Raw genomic sequence first — 6445 nt, forward strand, 5'->3', positions numbered from 1 at the left:
AAGTAAGTTATACTCTGGTAAACTGAAACATTATAAGCATAGCTGTGTCTCCACTTCCTCAGATCTTCTATATCCTGTCATTTTTTTTGTTCATAAAGGTTTATACATTCTTTGGTTAATTCCCAGTTCTTGCTGTTTTTGTTAATGGTCTCCTATGTTCTATTCTATTTCCAGTTGGAATTGGTTACTGAAGGTATATTATAGCATTTACACACTGCAAAAAACCAATATCGCTTCTTTGAGAAGGAAACGAATTTTTGTAGTAGGTTCCTGCTTGTAAAATGAAGATGTTTTAAAACCACTGTGTGTCTGTTTCCTTCCATGGGAAATCCATACCCAATCTTCTTCTTCATTTCTACTCTGCCCAGGATAACCATTCTTGCTGTCTTTTCTCAGTATTAAAACAAGCCCTTTAAAGAAACTAAAATAACACGAATTCTTGTGTAAACTTCATCTTTACATAATTTTAAAGATTTCCATTCAGATTCCTCTGAAGTCTGATTCATTTAACTCAAAAGAGAGGGACTTTCAAGGAATTTTTGGATCCCAAAGCATGCAACTTGATTTCAGTATCTACCAATGTTTGTGTCAGCTTCTAGGGAGACAATTAGTTTATATAAACCGAGGTGAACCATATTGTAATTTGTTGGTTTTTTGTAAGAATTATCATTGTAGGTTAGTGGAAAAAAGAGGCTTATAATAGCAGTATGGCTGGGGCAATAATTCAATTACTGAATTCAGTAATTCAATTATTGAATCGGGAGTTTATAGAAGAGAAAATATGATTAGAGCTTAATAAAAGTGTACTATAGAGAATTATATCCTTGATGCATGGTAACGAGTAAACAAATTACAATTTTTTTTCCTAATGAAAATGCTGACACTTTGATTTGTGGCTTTGACGTTTCTTATGTGCCATAAAAATTGCTATTGAAATTTCTATCTATTACTGAGAAGGTTTAGTAATTTAGAATAATAATTCAATGGTAGGATTTCCAACACTTAAATTGGATTGAAACAGAGAAAAAAATTTAATTCCAGAATAATAAAATTGGGTATATATCCACTAACTGAAATACATTTTTTCCTGTGACATTTAAGGGAAGAAGGCTGGGCATCTTTTACTATTACTCAAAATGTTGATTCTGCTGAGGAGAAATGATAGAAACCTTCGGTCAAATTTATGAGATTTATCATTTTAATTTACATATGTATTAACTCATCAAAAATAGAATCCATGGTACAGGTTTTCTGTCTAGAAAAACTCTCTCCTAAGTTCTCTCTCTCTAAAATATCTATTTTCCCAACAACTTACACTTTCCCACCAATAAATCATACTCATATTTCCCCTTGTACTTTTATTGTTGAGCCATAATAGTTCCTTATGTATTTTGGATACAAATTCCTTAACAGATACACGATTGCAAAAAATTTTTCCCATTCTGTGGGCCGTCTTTTCACTTCTTGATGACTTCTTTGGTAGTGACCTGACCTAGTTCACCACCTGGAGTTAAGCCCTGAAGAGAATGCATTGGAAAACCCCAAAACCTGTAAGGGGACCTAGAAGCCCAACACAGCCTTCTAACTACATAACTGCTGCAGGAGACAGAGAAGAGCCGATCCCAGAACAGAAAGAGCCTTGCGAGGGTTGCAGTCTGAAACAAACTGGATTATATCTCTTTTTAAAGTCCTTCGATGGCTTCCAGTTGAATTTAGCGTGTATTCCAAACTCCTTTTCACAGACGACTGCCTTGATTCTCAAGGCCTGTGCATGGACCAGCAGCAGCAATACCACTTAGGGGGGTGTTGAAAATGCAGACCCTCAAATCCTGCTGGGCCTTGAATCAGAATCTGTATTTTGAGAAGATCCCCAGGTGGTCTGTGTGTGTATTAAAGAATGAGGGGCACTGGCAGACACGATCATAAATGAATAATTTAAACAATGTGGTGCTAGTCAAGGTATTTATTTTAGCTTAGAAAAAGCCATCATATGCTAGATTCGAGGCTTAAATTCGAAGAGTGAAATCCAGCTAGTCCGACGCCTCCAAAACGCCCAAGTGTTTCTCCAGCCTCGGCAACCTTATCTCCCGGTCCCAGCCTCACCCTTATTTGCTGTGCCCGCAGCCAAATGGATCTTCTGTTAATTCCTTTTGTGTGCCAGCTTTTTCCTGCCATAGGGCCACGTCGCATGCTGCAGGAGTTCTCTGCCTGGAACGCTCCCGCTCTCCTCCACGCAGCTGGCTTGTCCTCACCTGTCTGGTCCCCGCTCAGATGTCACCTTCTCAGAGCTAACCTTTCCTGAATACCCTCCCTAACGTCTCTAATTCTCTCACTGTCCCGTCTTCTTTTCCTTCATAGGCTTCAGCACAACGTCTAAATTATTTATTAACTTAAAACGTTTTATATTGAAATAATTTGACCCACGAGAAGTTGTAAAACCGGAACAGAGAGTTCCGTGTACCTTTATGTTGCTTGCCCTGTTGGCGACAGCTTACATAACTAATATTATATTACTGTAACCTCTTAAGTTTTCGTTTGCGTATTCTCTCTGATAACCCGTTAAGGTTAAACCCACTCATTCTCTACCGTATTTCTTTGTTTTATTTCCTTCTCCGTATGCACATCTTCATATGCACTATCTAAAACTATCTAATTTATTTGTTTACGTGGATGTCGTCTGTCTCCACTCCTAGGAAGTCAGTTCTGTGAAGGTAAACAATTTGCTGACCGCAGTTGGCATAAGGGATAAGTGAGGGGCTCAAAAACAGTCAAGGAGACTCAAGGAGACTTGGGCTGAGATTTCTGGAGAAAAAACTCTAGCTTTTTCTTGCTGGATCAAAAAATGGGGAGGGTGTAGGACACGAAGCTCTGCCAGTGTTTTGCTACCATGGGAAGCGTGAAGTTGAAACCGACCCAGTGAATGGCTTTGCTGAGCCAACTGGTCCCAAGATACATATAACTTGGAGCCTCGTGCCTGGCCTGAAGCCAATCTACTTGTGGTGTGAAAGCTTGCGACGGCCAGCCTGTTACCTTCACTTAGGTCAACTTACGTTAGATTTCTATCTCGTACCGTCAGAGAACTTGAACTCAAAGTGGGTTGGGGGAAAAAAATGATTGTAATCAGGAATCGTTAGACAGCAGAGATAGATTAGAGATAGATTAGCAAACTTTTGATTTATTCTCTGTCTCTATAAGGTCCTCTATAAGGTCCTTGGGGTCGGGCGCCATCTCCCCCTCGATCCTTTCTGCATATTGAGGGCCTAGTCCAGGGTCCGGCATACCAGATCGTCTAGATGTCTTGACTGAGTGAAGAAGAAAAATAGAGACATGAAAAATCAAATTAAAGAAGACTCTGAGATATTTCTTTTACATTGCGACCTGAAGAACGAGATACAGTGATAGATGATGAATGAATTACAGAAAGACTACAGCAACAAAGGCAGTGGAAAGAGTTCATTAGAGAGATGAGATGCTGTCACTTGGGCCGGCACGCGCATGCCAAGCGGGCCTGACCAATATCAAGGGGCGAGGGAAAAACCTTCACCCTGCAGCCCTTTCTGGAACATACATGAAATGAAATGATAACTTGCAAAAATATTTTTTTTAACTTTACACTCTTTAAAGAATGGCAAGACAAATGAACAAGATTATAAAATATAAAATAAAGGTAGCAAGAGTTTTAAAATAAGGCACGTGGAGCATCTGTTTCAAAGAATTGTAGAAGAGCGAAATGAGGCTGGAAAAGATCAAGTGTCAAGTGTCAGCTGGACTGAGCTGTGACCCTTCAAAATTTATATGTTGAAGCCTTAATCCCCACTACCCAGAATGTGACTATCTTTGGAGACAGGGCCTTTAAAGAGGTAATTAAGTCAAAGTGAGGCTGTGAGGGAGGGCCCTAATTCAGTCTGACTGGTGTCCTCGTAAGAAGAGGCGATTAGGACTCATGGAGTGACACCAGGGTCATGCTTGCACAGAGAACGGACCGGGTGAGGACACAGTGAGAAGGCAGCCATCTGAAAGGCAAAGAGAGAGTCTCAGAAGAAACTGAATTGGCTGACACCTTAATCTCGGGTTTCCAGTCTCCAGAACAGTTAGAAAATAGATTTCTTTTGGTTAAATCACCGATTCTGTGATATTTTGTCGTGGCCGCCTTAGCAAACCAATACAAATATAAACTCATCTTGGGTTTGGAGAGAGAAAGTATAAATCGATGGGAGAGCCAAAGAAAAAGATAACCATATTTCATTAAAATATTTTATTTGACTTTACAATAGGTAATGCATGCACACATTACAAACTCAGATGTTATAAAAAGAATATATGGTGAAAGAGAAATCTTTCTCCAAACTCACCCAGGACCAGGATACCCAGTTCGTTCCCTTTTCCAGTGATAGTCTGTACCAGTTAGTTGCTCCAGCATTTTCTCATGTATAACCCACGCCTAAAAGTATATGTGTGTGTGTGTGTGTGTGTGTGTGTGTGTGCGCGTGTACACATATATACACGTTACTTTTGGTGTGTGCCGTCGACTGGAAATTTTAACTTTTGTCCAATTTAGTTTTTTGACCAGTATGTTTTTTAAGTCAATTTGTTGGTTTAGGCCTATTTACTTATTATTTTTCATACATAGACATTTTTCTGCTCTTTACCTTTTTTATAATATACATTGTAGATCATCTCGTATCAGTGCATTGATAGCTATGGCCTTTTTCATTGCTTGACCGATGTTCCATAATTTTTTCACTAGTTTTTTAGAATTGAACATTTTTAGGTTGCTGACAATCTTTTATTTTTATGAATAATGCAGCCACAGATAGCCTGTACAGTTTGGACATGTGTAAAGATACCTCGTATGATTCATTCTAGAAGTGGAAATGCTGGGTCAAAAGTATGTGAACTTAAAGTTTTCAAAGGATATTGCTGTACTGCTCTCCACAGAGGAGAAATCAATTCACGTGCTCCTTCCCCGCCCAGCCAGGCAAGAAGGTGTTGGTTTTCTCAAACCCTCTCTAATACTGTGGTAGGAGAATAATTTTATATCTTGTTTGCAGTGATGGTTACATGAATTTACATGTAATAAAATGACATAAAGCTTTATGCACACATTATACCAATGTCAAATCCTGATTTTCATGTTGTATTATAATTAAGATATAACCATTAGGGGAATTTGGGTGAGGGGTATGTGAGACTTCTTTGGACTATTTTTTTTTTTTTTTTTTGGTGTGCGTGCAATTTCCTGTGAACCTATAATTATTTCAAAGTGAAAAGTGAAAACAAAAAAAATCATCAGAGGGCTTCCATCCTTAGAGCAATTCTTATCGAGGCCTCTGGATGGAGACAGCGGCTTCTGTACCCTCGTTTTTGTGGCGAGCTGGTGAAAAGTGAAGGCAGGTGGGAGGGAGCAGCCTCGCGAGTCCGATGGAAGGTCCGAGAGCCTGATGATCTTCACAACATGAAACACCTTTGGAATAGAAAGGTTTTTAAAATAAATAACTCACTTTGATGCCATTGCCTAGTGCATGTCCTGTAGTTGTAGGGTGGCCCTTGGTCATAGGGACAGAAAGGAAGTAGAGTCAGACACTTTCAGATTCCCGCACTCCGCCGGGTGCTTAGGAGACGCCCCAGCGAGTTTCGCTTCTCTCTTCCCTTCTTTCCTCTTCTTTTCCCTAGCTCCGGGGCATTTTAGTTTCAGTTTAGGTTTTGATCTGAGGAGGCCGAATCCAACACCTTGCTAGGTAATTTCTCGTCCAGAGACCTTTTACTGGGACAGTTTCCCTCGTGGGCACAGTTGGTAGTTTGTAGCAAATTTGAATTCTTGGGGGGTGGCGGGGCGGCGGGTAGGGAGGTGTCCTGGAGCCTTACGAGGGAGCCACGATGAAGAACCATGAGTATTCTTCCAAGCTTGGAAAAAGACTGTTGAAATTAATTTCTTTGCAGAAGTGCAGAAATAACCTCTAAACACGTGATTCAGACACGGGCGGTAGGCGTGACCTGGTGGCAGGTAGGGGTAACTCAGGTGCATGCTTTTCTCTCCTTGGTTTTCATCTGGCTCTGTCATAACCTCCTTCTGCCTGGGCCTCCGTTTCCTTACATGCAATAAAGGTTAATATAGTGCCTCGTGTGTTTAACCTTTTCTGGCTTTATTTTACCTAGTTTTTAATTTATGAAATGGAAATAAACGGGGATGAGAGTGTTTACCTCACAGGGTTTGGGGAGGGTTAAATGAGACAATAAATATAAAGTGCTTAGCACAGTGCCTGGGCCACACTCAGCACTGTTTGCTTTTGCATTTCCACTTATGTGCGTATTTCACGTCTGCTCCAAGAGATCAGAAAGTTTCCAAGGAGCTGAGAGCAGTGCCCCCTTTTCCCATTACAATTTGCGCCACTGGGTCCAGGCCCCGCCCCCAGGCCCGGGAGGGGGCGGGGCGCCGCCGATTCTG

General features: G+C 40.6%; 1 protein-coding gene across 2 annotated transcripts in view; it reads left to right on the plus strand.

Annotated features, from left to right (window-relative positions):
• Window positions 1-5715: 5715 nt before the first annotated feature.
• KIAA1109 (KIAA1109 ortholog) overlaps window positions 5716-6445 on the plus strand; it is a 146105-nt gene continuing 145375 nt past the window's right edge. Inside the window, exons 1-2 of one of the 2 annotated variants that reach the window (XM_025050937.1) lie at window positions 5716-5738; window positions 5941-6004. The gene's annotated coding sequence lies outside the window, so the exon portion shown is untranslated. Of the gene's footprint in view, window positions 5739-5937; window positions 6005-6445 lie in introns of those variants that run through there. The other variant, XM_025050938.1, reaches the window with a different exon arrangement.

Source organism: Pteropus alecto, unplaced genomic scaffold (genome assembly GCF_000325575.1).
Source record: "Pteropus alecto unplaced genomic scaffold, ASM32557v1 scaffold17, whole genome shotgun sequence".
In the NCBI taxonomy this organism is placed as follows: domain Eukaryota; kingdom Metazoa; phylum Chordata; class Mammalia; order Chiroptera; family Pteropodidae; genus Pteropus; species Pteropus alecto.